The following is a 12,230-nucleotide window of genomic DNA, read 5'->3' on the forward strand; positions in this document are numbered from 1 at the left end:
TTTCACCCCCCCCCCCCCCCCCTTAAATATCAAAATCTGACCATCCACTATCAGAAATACTATCGCTGCTGTTTGTTGTGTTTTTAACACACAAAGGTAGAAGAGAAGCCCCTTCCTGCAGATCATCACACAAATCGAACTTCATCATTGCAGAAGAAGCAGCGCCCGCTAATCCAGGAACACATAAAAAGGGTTATTATAAAGATAAGATCTAACATAACATGTGATCAGAAAAGAGCAGAGGAGCAGAATCACTCAGAGAGTAGCCTGGCTGAGGGGGAAGAGGAGGTGAAATGCCGCCTCCTATTTGTTTGGAACACGCGGCCAGATATTACACATTGTACCGTTAAATTAGGTGAACAAGCTTTGATGGGAGCCCTGACTCTCTCATGCCAATTTGCTGTATGTTGTATGTTGCATTTATGATTTTATGAACTGACAGTCATACTGTGAGCCTGGCCCTGCCCCACCTTTTTTCTGTTTTAGTTGACATGAGTTTTAACAGGTCTGTGCTTAAGTCTTATGTGTTGCTTTTGGTAAATTTTGTGAAGGATTGCGTCAACATAGAATTTGGTTTCAGTGAAAGATATATTTCTGCTACAATTTCTTCATGTGTCTCATCTGCAAGTGTAAAGATGCAGCAGAGCAGCCATGTGATAATAAAGTGTTAATGAGATTTTCACATGGCTGTTGTGATGATCTTGTACTATGGCTTTCAAAAAAGCTATAAAAGGTTTGGTCAAACACCAGATCAGAAGTTGGAGATCAGCTACAGCTCCATTGGAGCTGGTAGTGGTTCAGTGTGCCTGTGGTTGAATTCTTCAGTGGCTGAAATGCTAACTGTTACATCCTGGTTGTTTGCATTTGATAAACACACCCCGGGGCTAAGTGCCACACTCTTGGTTCATCCCATTAACGTGTCAAACACTTGTTGGTGCAAACCAGCAGCTGAGGAGCAGCATGTGTTTCCATTTGAAAAGCTCAGGCCTTCACACAAGCTGTGCCGTTTTTGCATTTCAGCTACTTGGTCCGATTTGAGCTGTTACGGAAACCCAATCAGGCGAAAGCTTGAACAATCTGGACAAACAAGCTATGAATGTGAGGGTGTGTGTGTTTCTGTGTGTGTAAGAAGGTGGGAAAGGGCAGAGACGTCACTTACAGGACAACAAACGTTCAATTAGGAAATAAAACAATAAAGGAAACCCTGACACACTTTTTTAAAACATAAGAAGGGAGTACATATCTGTGCTGTTGAAACTGCTCTCATGCACCCGTCCAAAGGTTTCTGTTGAGCTTATTTTGCTTTGTCATCTGTTGTTTAAAAATGTTATCTCAACAAACAGGTTGTAAAGTTTCTGTGTGTGTGTGTGTGTGTGTATGTGTGTGTGTGTGTGTGTTGAACAACAGCATCATCACCAAAAGAGACCCTCCATACTGCAAAGTCAACTGGCACTAAAAGTAAAGTCTGCCACAAAAATGGCCAGACAATACATTATTAGATTAGGCTACTGTACTTACTGTATTTTAAAGTTATTTTAAAATTATTTAATGTCATATTTGAATGTTATTTTATAATTCAAAATATTTATAAGCTCCTTTGTTTTGTTGCAGCATGTGGATTTTTTTGTACCAAAGTAAATATGATATTGAGTCAGACAGCTTGGCTACAACTAATTCATAATGGGTTAAGTTTACCAGAAAAACAAAAATGTCGATAAAGAGATTAAGGCAGAGGAGAGAGAGAGAGAGAGAGAGAGAGAGAGAGAGGTTAAAACTCACCATCAATGCAAGTCAACAAGATAAAAAACACATAAAAAAGTGTGTTGACTTTCTACTTCCAGACGGTCTCTGCTCCTCTTTCACTGCTTCATTGCTCAGCTGTTCGGCAGAAGCACAAAATGGCGATTAAAAACAAATGTTTTAACAAAGAAAGTTTTCTTGCTGCAGCCTCTCCTGCACCCTGAAGGTGCTCTGCAACACAACTAAGCCGCAAACTGAAGATAAGAGGGGAAGTGGAGGAGGAGGAGGAGGAGGAGGAGGAGGAGGAGGAGGAGGAGATCCCTAAATACCCCCATCGACGTGAAATGTGTCTCAATATCAGTCAGGTCCCCTATTTCACTGTGGTGTATTTTTATTGCTACATTTTATAAGAACACTACCTGTCTGGTACAAGAGAGCCATATAATAATTTATCTCAGTTGTTTTATCTCCTGTGGTAAAGATAATGTTACTTATCTCTAAAGACTTTAGTGTTTCTGTACAATTTGTTTTTTAACATAGACCTACTGGTATTACTTTTTTAAAAGCCTATGGTACAGCCTAATATTGTTGTATGGAGCGCCAAAACCGACAAACGGTAGTGTTTTCAGGCATGAATAGGCTACATAAATAATATAAAAATACAGTAAACAAAATGGGAGTGTAAAAGTAATAACGTTAGTAAGCTTAATATTTCCCTTTAACCTCCAGTCAGTTAATAAAATACAGAAAACCCTTTCTTCCCCTACCTCCTAGTAGTTAATAAAATAAATTAAAAGTCATTTTATTCTTATATTTGTCTTCCATATTGTTCTCCTAAGGAGCTGGCATATATGTTTAATTGACTGTATTGTTTTCATTCAGCTAGCTATCCCTAGGCGAGGCTAAAATAAAGCTAGCTACCTCTTATACTACTGAATAATCATTGTATAAGCTTTTGTAGCAGTGCTAAAGCATTTTATCCAGCAAGCTAATGCGAACAAATTACATTAGCTGATGAAAACTACGTGCACATAGCTAAAATGGCTGGTGCATTTGTGTGCTGATTATTTTGGTTCTATGTCATTTTATACTTTAGTCTACTATATTTAACAGTTATATTGTTATTTTTTTACTATTTGACATATATGGTTACAAATTACTTTACCATATCTTGTCTTAATGCCTTATATGTCTTACATACAGCACATTAAATTAAATTGCCCTGTTGTAAATTAACCTGCCTTGTCTTAAATTAAGAAAGGCCTACTTACATACAAAACATATGGCATATGACATGATGCATTACATTTTAAATCCAATGTGAAATACTTTAGCCAAATCTCAAAACTTGTATGATTGCTATTGGATTGTTTTGCAATCAGATGCCAAGGGACACATTTCACCCCATCCCCCAAATTAATTTACATAGCTTCACTTTAAATGCATTGTTCACCTTTATGTAAACCAAAATGTTAATGCAACTGTCAGCAGTCACATTGTTCTTTTTATCCTTCTATAGGATTTAAAGCTCCCACAGATCTCCCTTTAAGTAACATTACTTTTGGTTTTGGTTTCTTTAAAGTTGGTCTTTCCCTTTATTTAAGAAATGACTGCATTCCTGTCATTTCTTGCTTCCTTTTTCATTGTCATATACACGAGAGTAAAGAAACACCCAGAACACATTTCTCATCCAGTTTTAGTTTAATTCCTTTTTAGAAAAAAAAAAAAAAATCTCTTCACTTCAGTACATAGGCATTGCACAAGGCAGGAAGCCGTAATTTTTTTTTCTCTTTAACCCTTTCTATTTTCAAACTGGAGTTAAAAGCAGCAGCAGATCTGACGCCAACAACCAGCACTGGGCTTCCCAAAACTATCACACGAAGATCCAGATCACAGAGGAGCCGATGTGAACAACCGGCACTGAAATCCCGCAGACAGAAAACAGACACCTGGACAGTTAAATACTTAAAAGTGTAGAGGAAATGTCTAATTTAACATACCACATTTCCCCTTCACCATCACCATTTAGAGTAAGTATAACTTATTTAAAATGGTTATTTTTTAATCTAAGTATAATGGGCCTGGATGGAATTGAGAAAACTATATTAAAGTGACAATACATGCAACAAAACCCTGTTCCAATTGGAGAAGTTAACACATGTAAACACAGACATTCAATGCCAGATCAGATTTTAGACAATCACAGAAAAACATCTACAGATATATCTAGTCCTAGTGAGAAAAAAATATATAATCAATTCTATACCACAAGTAGGTTAAAACTGACTTGGTATTTGCTAATACTATTTATCACGGCTCTGATGGCGTTGGTAAAGGTGATAAAGCTACAAAGGAAAGTGGTTTGTCACATCTTCTGTCTGCGTTGGGATTGTAAATGAAGTGCCGAGTCATGTTTGGGAAGCCTGACCCCGAACAGCTGAAACAACTTTATCAACAGACAGATTGCTGGTGTAGAATATATCATATTAATATTATTTACAAAATCTCTGTACAATCAAATACACAAGGGTGAAAAGGTCTGTCCTGCCAGTCAAGCATTTCAGAAGACAGTTTAAAGGCTGGATGTGTTCACGCAACAGGATGTTTGACCGGATTAAGAACCTCTGAGGAAACCCTGAAATGTTTAGCAAATTGGAGTGGAAAAACTCTGGACATGCAAAAGTCACAAGGAACATTATGTCACTGTTACTAATAGGCAACATGAGGTTTGACAGCAATTGGGTATTTAGAGTTTTATACCAAGATGAGAACTCTTTTTAATGAGATGAGGGTTGTTAAGCATGATTGGGTCACACGGAGCACACTGTGGAAACATGCTTGTTATGCTCATTTTGGTGCATAATTTGGCCTAAAACATCCTGTTGCGAGCATCCACCTTAAATAGTGTTAACAACTAAATCAGCAGGACAAACATCAGGAGGAGAAACTCTCTCCGTCAAGATTCAAACAGGATTTCTAAGAGGGGAAAACTAACAGGGTTGCATATTTTTTAAGAACTTTTACAAACAAGTCAAATCAACTCTTGTAGCTTTAGAGAAGAGGTGAGGGTGTTGAAAGGGACAAAGAGATCCATGGGTGAGATACTGCATAGCCTGTTGGTTAGATTTCACTACAGATGACATAACATTTGCCGTTCAGTGGGCACTTTCAGCCAAAGCTCCTTACAGTAGCGAGTAATACATGAGTACAGATGGTCCCAGTGGGAAATGAACCCCAAACAAAGTGTTAGTGAGATTCAAATCCCAAACTCTAAAATCACAGCTCAGACTGTTATCAAAGCAGACAAACAGCGATATTGTTGACATTGTTGAATCATGATAACAGAAAAATCATTACTTGAAAATTAATTTCCTTCAACGACTGAATTCACGCTTTAGACTGTGTCTGCGCTGTAATTAGAGAAAATGTGAAACACTTTTTAAAAGGACAAAAATGTCAACTACAATGCAAGATGTGATGCTGCTTTGAATGGTGGCATTCACGAGTGTTGTTGCTGGAAACATAAACACAGTTCATGTGAAGAATCTTAATTCCAGCTAGTCTTATTCTTTCAGTTTTTGGAGTCAAGAACACTGAAAATGCAGCAGTAAATATTAGTACAATAGTTATGTCCAAAAAATACTACAAGTATATGAACTCATGCTATTCACATGACAGTCTGTATCTCTGGCTTAGAAACTCAAAATAGTTGAGTATGAAAATTATATCTTGTAATTACACGGTCACTGGAAATATACAGGTACAATTTAAACAATCTTTTAAACACATGTCATCTATATTGTGCAGACCAATGCATCATCTTAAAAATGTCCTCATGGATGGATCTTTTTCCAAGTAAATGCAGCACTGACACCAGGACTGTGCCACATGATGAACAGCAGATTTTAAAATGCACCTTCTACTTGGGTGTTCATCTGTTTTGAGGTAAAAGGTTCTGCAGGACAGTGATGCCATGTGTTTAAAAAGGTACAGCTAGCAGTCAGATCACTTTCATAAGTGCTGCAAATCACATTAGGTCTTTAGCCTGATAGGGGATGACAGCGTGGATTTACATTTCTAGGAACAATCACACTGGTTCTTTTGTGCCAACCAAAAACAATCAAACCATTAAAAGAAATTCAGGACTTACAAATCACGTGAGAGAAATTAACATTATTACTTACTACTGTCCACAAAAAAAAAAGCAGGATAAAAATAATAAAAAGGCATACCTTCTAAAAATAAATGTTCCCAAACCAAACCTTTTTGCCCCCAAAACATAATGAAAAGCAAGGTTAGAAAACTCCAGTTTTCCAAATTCTAGGACTCATTATTAATGATCTGTGATACCTAAAGAATGTTGTGGTTTTCCAAAAAATCATATATTGTTACCAAAACCGTTGCAGTGCTAGTCGAAGATTATGTTATTTCTGTACTAAGACAAATTTCTGACTAGCAGGTGAGTTGTGAATGCTGATGATTCAAACTGTGGATGTGGATGTTAACTGCACTGAATCTGTTACAGTACAATGGCAAAAACAAACACACACACACAGAAATCAATAGTATAACTCCGAACATTAAGATCCATCTGCACACCCAATGTTACAAAAACACTGAGGTGAAGTTCAGCAGGTAAGAAACTGAAATTAAATCACAAACTGAAGGGCACGGACATGGTGTAACCAGGCAAAAACACAGTGAAGGCAACGGTTTTGTTGGTTTTCAGATTTAAAGAAGGGGTGGCACAAGATAACCATCACCAGCCTGATTTTAGAGCAGAGCGGCACCTGACAGGTCGAGGCCACTATTATCATCCAAACATGAGTTGGAACAAGGCAAAAACAAAAAGCACCCGCAAAAGAACATATGCAGTGTCGTCACAGGTGAAGAACAAGCTGGGTCGAACACACTGGTGACTCAATGTTTTCAGAGGAAATTGGTTGCAAAACATTACTACTCAAACAGTATTTCAACAAAGTTTTACTCTCAACACTTGCATAAGTGTTTGCATTTGGATTATTGAAGCCAATAGGTAGTTAATGAAGCATGTTACTCTCACTGTATCCATAGTAGAGAAATAGTAGTGTTTAACTTTTAGTATGCATGGACTAAAGAGGATGCACTCTGTAAAAATGTGATTATTCTGGTACCTGACGAGTTATGAACTGCCCACTGTTCATCTATTTTGATTCTGTTCAATCTTTAATTTGCAAACATAATTATTTCAAATTGTGCATATCCAATTTTTCAGCAAAACATTTTAAATGTTAGTGTATTGTGAGTTGTTGTTATTTAAACTGATGTTTTTATCCACAACTTCCTAAGAACTATGTAGCCTATAATCCAACTGAAATGCGTGTCTTTTCATAAATTAATTTAAAAAACTGCAATCACTTGATTTTGTCATTAAGATGTTCAGAATACTTGCATACCATTCAATTAGCTGATAAGGGTTTGCCCCTTGTTATTATACTGTGGTGACATTTTGAGAACTCCAAGGTCCTGTCAAGGAAATTCTAACTAACACTTGTATATCTGGCTCAGAAACACAGATAACTCACAGACCCAAAAGTGTTGGTAATGATGGTTTGGAGGTATTTTAACAACAAATAGTCTAGAGTACAAAAACTAAGAAATGGAGGTGAATTACACAATGAGTGATTGCAAAAAAGGAAAGGAGCACAGTTTCTCTGCTGGAGGGTGAAGGCATGTAGACAGTGGTGCTAAATCACTGTAAAGCAGTGAACAGTGGAAACTAGAGTGTCCAGCTTTATAGCTCAGCTGCTTTGACAAACAGAGATGAAAGGCTGTAAAGGTCCAGGCTGGAAGGTGGGGGGAGGGTCATTAACATGACATTACAGGAAATTTTACATTTGTGGTACATGTTTCTCCAACAGCTATGATCTAATAATTCTATAATTCACTGTCAGTGACTAGAAAGCTCACTGCTGTCTTTGTCATGCATAATAAATTACAAGCGAACCTTGCCTGTAAGATGAGGTGTGCATGTAATTTACAGTTCCAACTTCCCCCAAATTATTGCAGATTAGAGATTCATTGAAAAAGTGTCAGAAAGAAGTTTTCCGCTCAGAGCATTATTACAGTCAATTCAGACAAGCAATAGGATTTTCCATCCTACAATCTCAGGCCTAATTTGAAAGTATTCAGTAAATACACAATGAAACAAAAAGTAGGGTCTTCTAGGGTGCATGCTAGTGTGGACTCAGATTAGGACAAACAGAACTTCATTGTTCTTAGAGTCATGCAAACAACTGTGTATCTGAGAAATAAATGAAGCCATTTCCTTGTCTAGAGCTTTTTTAAGGTCTTGCTTGTGTGCATGTTCCATACCCCAGGTTTAGGGGTTGGTTGAAATGATGCACAAAGTATCTGAAATGGTCTAAGGCGAGTAAAAAGTGATTATCAGGGTTGTAGCGGGAGAATGTTGGCCAACTTCTAAAACATATCTTGTAATGAATCTTCTACCCAGCAGCACTTTAACAAATCACCTATTAGACAGTAAAAGCACGCTAATCTAAAGTAGTTGAACTGATTCCGCTGCTAGCAAATCTGCAGTAGTGTATTTTACATGCTACAAGCGCCTTTATCCCCATTGTCTACACTGTTCTTCCACATCTGCATGTATAGCAGGGGTGCCGAACTATTTTTATGTCACGATTCAAATGGAGCAAATTTAATCTCTAATCTTTAAAGCCGGCATTAGCTCAGCCCAAACGCATACACTGAAACATCCACACAAGGCAGCAGGGTGGCAGAGGAGCTAGGGGGTGAGGAAAAGTGTCCTTGAGCTAGACACTGAGAGACAGGTAAGGGCAAGAGAAAAAGAAAACTCAATTCCCTACAGATATATATTTAAAAAAAAGAAAAAAAAGAAAAAAAAGAAAAAAAAAAAACTGTAGAACTGTAGTTGTAGTGATGCTAGTCAACAGAAATCAACAGCTGTAGGAAGACAATGTCTTGGTCCCATCATCTAACACTAAACTCAGCAGGTTAGGTATGCATGCGTGGCAAGATGGTGTTGTTAATGTTGTTTACATGTAGGCAGACGGTGGAGAAACAAACAAAAAGCAAAGGCCTTGTGCAGTGGAGCAACAGAAAGAAAGAATTAAAAAAGTTTTTCTGCTTCTCATCTGAGCTGAAGGAGGCAGGTGTCGTACAAATCTCAACAGGATTTGGCTTCAGTGCACTCCTTAGAAGACTATAGCATGGTGGGCAACTCTTTGTGCAACAGACAGGTGACAACAAACTGCCTCCCAACCCTTAGCTACTGCCACAACGGCTGTCCAGCTGCAGCTTGGAGCTAAGTGACGATGTGATTGGTGGTTTTACAGCCTCAGCGACAAACCAGACGTTAACATTACAGAAAGCTTCAGCTACTGCACCTGGACAGATAAAGGCAGGAGGTATTGGTTGTCAAATGATGTTTCTGTGGTCGCAGAAAATGAATTTTGAGTCCCTGGTGGTAAAAAAATGCCCAATAACTCATTCAAGAGTAACTTCATTCTTGTGCTGACATCCTATCTTAAAGAACTGTTGCACAAATAGTCGCCCGGGGCACCACAGCCTCCAGGACGTAATGCTACAGTAGCTATTCACACAAACACAGTAACAAAAAAAAAAAACACCAACGTACTCTGTGTCTCTGTGCTTCCTGACACAGGACTGATTACAGGAATCAACACAGGTGGTTACAGGAAACCATAAATTAAAAGATAACAATATTAAAACCTCTATGATAGGGGAACTCTGTTTGGGAAATTTAGGAGATGAATGTTAGAGGTTATCATTATTTACAAGTGTTAAATTATTAAAATGGCTTTTCTCAGTTTCTGCGCCTCTCTCTCTTAGTGTTCCTTTACGGCCTCTGTGAACAGGACCTTTCAGCAGGCTCAAAAGTAGATGGCGTCACAGCATCGAGAGTTGATGACATCACAGCGTTCAGGGGTGGATGACATCATCTTGTCAAGGGTCGATGATGTCACGACAGAAATTCCTTTAGGGGTCCTCTGTTGTCTTGAGCAGCTCCATCAGCGCCCCAACAGCTCCAAAATAACCCTGGTGCAAAGACAAATACACACATACATACACTTCTTACACACACTCTCGTGAGTTTTACTGAGAGTTTTTATGTGCTACCTTTGATGATACTTCATTTTGATTCATTTTGTTTAGTCCAACACTAAGATCAGGCTTTAGAAACAGGAGGTTTGACTTCTTTCAGGTCCATAGCTTGGTTAAATTCATCTTATGGTGTTTTAGTCGAGTGCTCACCTCGTGTTCCAAGAAGAGGGCTCGTAATTGTCCTTTAGACCAGAAGTCCATGGCATAGGCTAGCAGTTTTGTGGACACTGTGTTGATGCGAAGGAAGTTTCCAACAAACACCACACGCTCAATTTTCTGATATAAAGACAGACGTAAAAAAAGAAAATAAAAATTTTACAATAGCATATATCCTCATTTGAAAATATGAAAGGCTGGGGTGCCTTGGTGGCTGACCATTCATCCATCTGGGGAACCTTGTTGCATGTCATTCCCCATTTCTCTCTCCCCTCATTTCCCATCATGTCTCTACTATCAACTCTAAACAAGGAATAAAATGCCCCACAAAATAATAATAAAAGAAAACGAGAATGGCCAAATGTTGCTACATACATTTCAATACACCGATGGAACAACAACAATGGTCCCCCCTGCTCTTTCTATGAAACAGAATCTCTTTATAAAACTTTTTAGGAATGTTTTAATCTTTACTTAAGCACATTAATAATAATAATAATAATCCATGTATTAATGTTTTGAATAAACAGATGTCACAGATGAATACATTTTTATGAGAAATATCAATTGTGGGCAATTATCTCTTCTAAACCACATGGTGGTGCTGGAGAGCTGACAAACTCCTTACCAGTAAATCTCTTGCTCTACTAAACAAAATACCATTTGGTCTTTCTTACTGGTGAGGTCAGGAGCGGCTACCAACCACATGCTGAATAAATTTGGTATTATGCCATAAACTGAAAAGGGTTCACAACTGCAAAGAAGCCTGAAAAAAATCGTAGACCTGCTAAACCTCTTCTTGTGGGTCATGGAAATAAAACACTGTAAAATGAGAAAGACAGTAACAGTGGTAGCTTCCAATTATCAGGTAATTCCCTGATAAGATGGAATTCCCTTCCTGTCCACAGCCAGAGGATAACACTAGTCGAAAATACTTTTTATTATGTATTTTGTATGGATGGATGAAACTACTCCGAAACTCCAAAGGGCCAATCAATATATCTAAGTTTCATCAGTTTGGCTTTCAGAGGACAATTTACAAGGCTATATTTTATCCCCAAGACCTTTTAAGGGAAATTCAATACAGAAATATCAGAATTAGCCCTCAACCCTGTGGTTGTTGGACATGTGTGTGCGTCTTCGCTGCAGCTCTGTGTGCAGTGATAGCCCTGTACAATGCTGCTTGATCGCCATGCCACAAGGCAACACTGTAAAGAAGCTCACAGCACACAGAAAGACTCCAGGCTGATCCTTCACTTCGGAAAATAACAAGTTTCAGTTTGGCTGCTGCCACTGAAACACTTCAAATCCAGCTTTAGCAGTTACTCCATTTTTTTCCATTTATGCCATCAGGTTCAACAGTTTTTGGGTGTTTAAAGTATTTTTATGATATACTTGCTAATTTTACTATAGCGCCAATTTGCACACAGTTGATTATTTGAAACTGTGAACGCTATTCACAGTTGAGATTCAAAACATACCAAATGAACTACAAGGAAATTTGTGGATTTTGGATGCTGGAACAAAATCAGTGTATATCAGTGAGTGTAATAATGTTTAAAACATAACTTGTTGCAGGTGCATCTGTGTGTTTTTAACCATGCAGGAATTTGGTTCACTTTATGTTGTTAGTCATCCTGAGTGGCTAGAAAAGCTCTAGGTTACTGTTACTGACAGAAGGGGTGTCTACTATAAATCCCATATCATTAGTTAATTTCAACATGCTACTGGTGAGAGTAACTATAATCTCCCATGTGTTTGTGTATAAGTAGTACATAAACCACACATGCCTGGTGTGGATAGTACACTGCTCAAAAAAATAAAGGGAACACTTAAACAACACAATGTAACTCCAAGTCAATCACACTCCTGTGAAATCAAACTGTCCACTTAGGAAGCAACACTGATTGATAATCAATTTCACATGCTGTTGTGCAAATGGAAGAGACAACAGGTGTATATTATAGGCAATTAGCAAGACACCCCCAATAAAGGAGTGGTTCTTCAGGTGGTGACCACAGACCACTTCTCAGTTCCTATGCTTCCTGGCTGATGTTTTGATCACTTTTGAATGCTGGCGGTGCTTTCACTCTAGTGGTAGCATGAGACGGAGTCTACAACCCACACAAGTGGCTCAGGTAGTGCAGCTCATCCAGGATGGCACATCAATGCGAGCTGTGGCAAGAAGG

General features: G+C 38.3%; 1 protein-coding gene and 1 long non-coding RNA gene across 3 annotated transcripts in view; both read right to left on the bottom strand.

Annotated features, from left to right (window-relative positions):
* The window catches only part of LOC123983846 (monocarboxylate transporter 12-B-like), a 10,501-nt gene extending 7,892 nt beyond the window's left edge, over positions 1-2,609 (bottom strand). Inside the window, exons 1-2 of one of the 2 annotated variants that reach the window (XM_046070260.1) lie at positions 2,508-2,609; positions 1,780-1,878 (exon numbers count right to left, since the gene is read on the bottom strand). The gene's annotated coding sequence lies outside the window, so the exon portion shown is untranslated. Of the gene's footprint in view, positions 1-1,779; positions 1,965-2,507 lie in introns of those variants that run through there. The other variant, XM_046070261.1, reaches the window with a different exon arrangement.
* Positions 2,610-3,422: 813 nt separating this feature from the next.
* On the bottom strand, positions 3,423-11,157 carry LOC123984049. Its single transcript, XR_006828356.1, has 2 exons — positions 10,036-11,157; positions 3,423-9,819 (listed from the first exon to the last, which is right to left on the bottom strand). It is a non-coding gene; the product is annotated as an uncharacterized LOC123984049 (long non-coding RNA).
* Between the last annotated feature and the right edge of the window lie 1,073 nt (positions 11,158-12,230).

Source organism: Micropterus dolomieu, linkage group LG15 (genome assembly GCF_021292245.1).
Source record: "Micropterus dolomieu isolate WLL.071019.BEF.003 ecotype Adirondacks linkage group LG15, ASM2129224v1, whole genome shotgun sequence".
NCBI lineage: Eukaryota > Metazoa > Chordata > Actinopteri > Centrarchiformes > Centrarchidae > Micropterus > Micropterus dolomieu.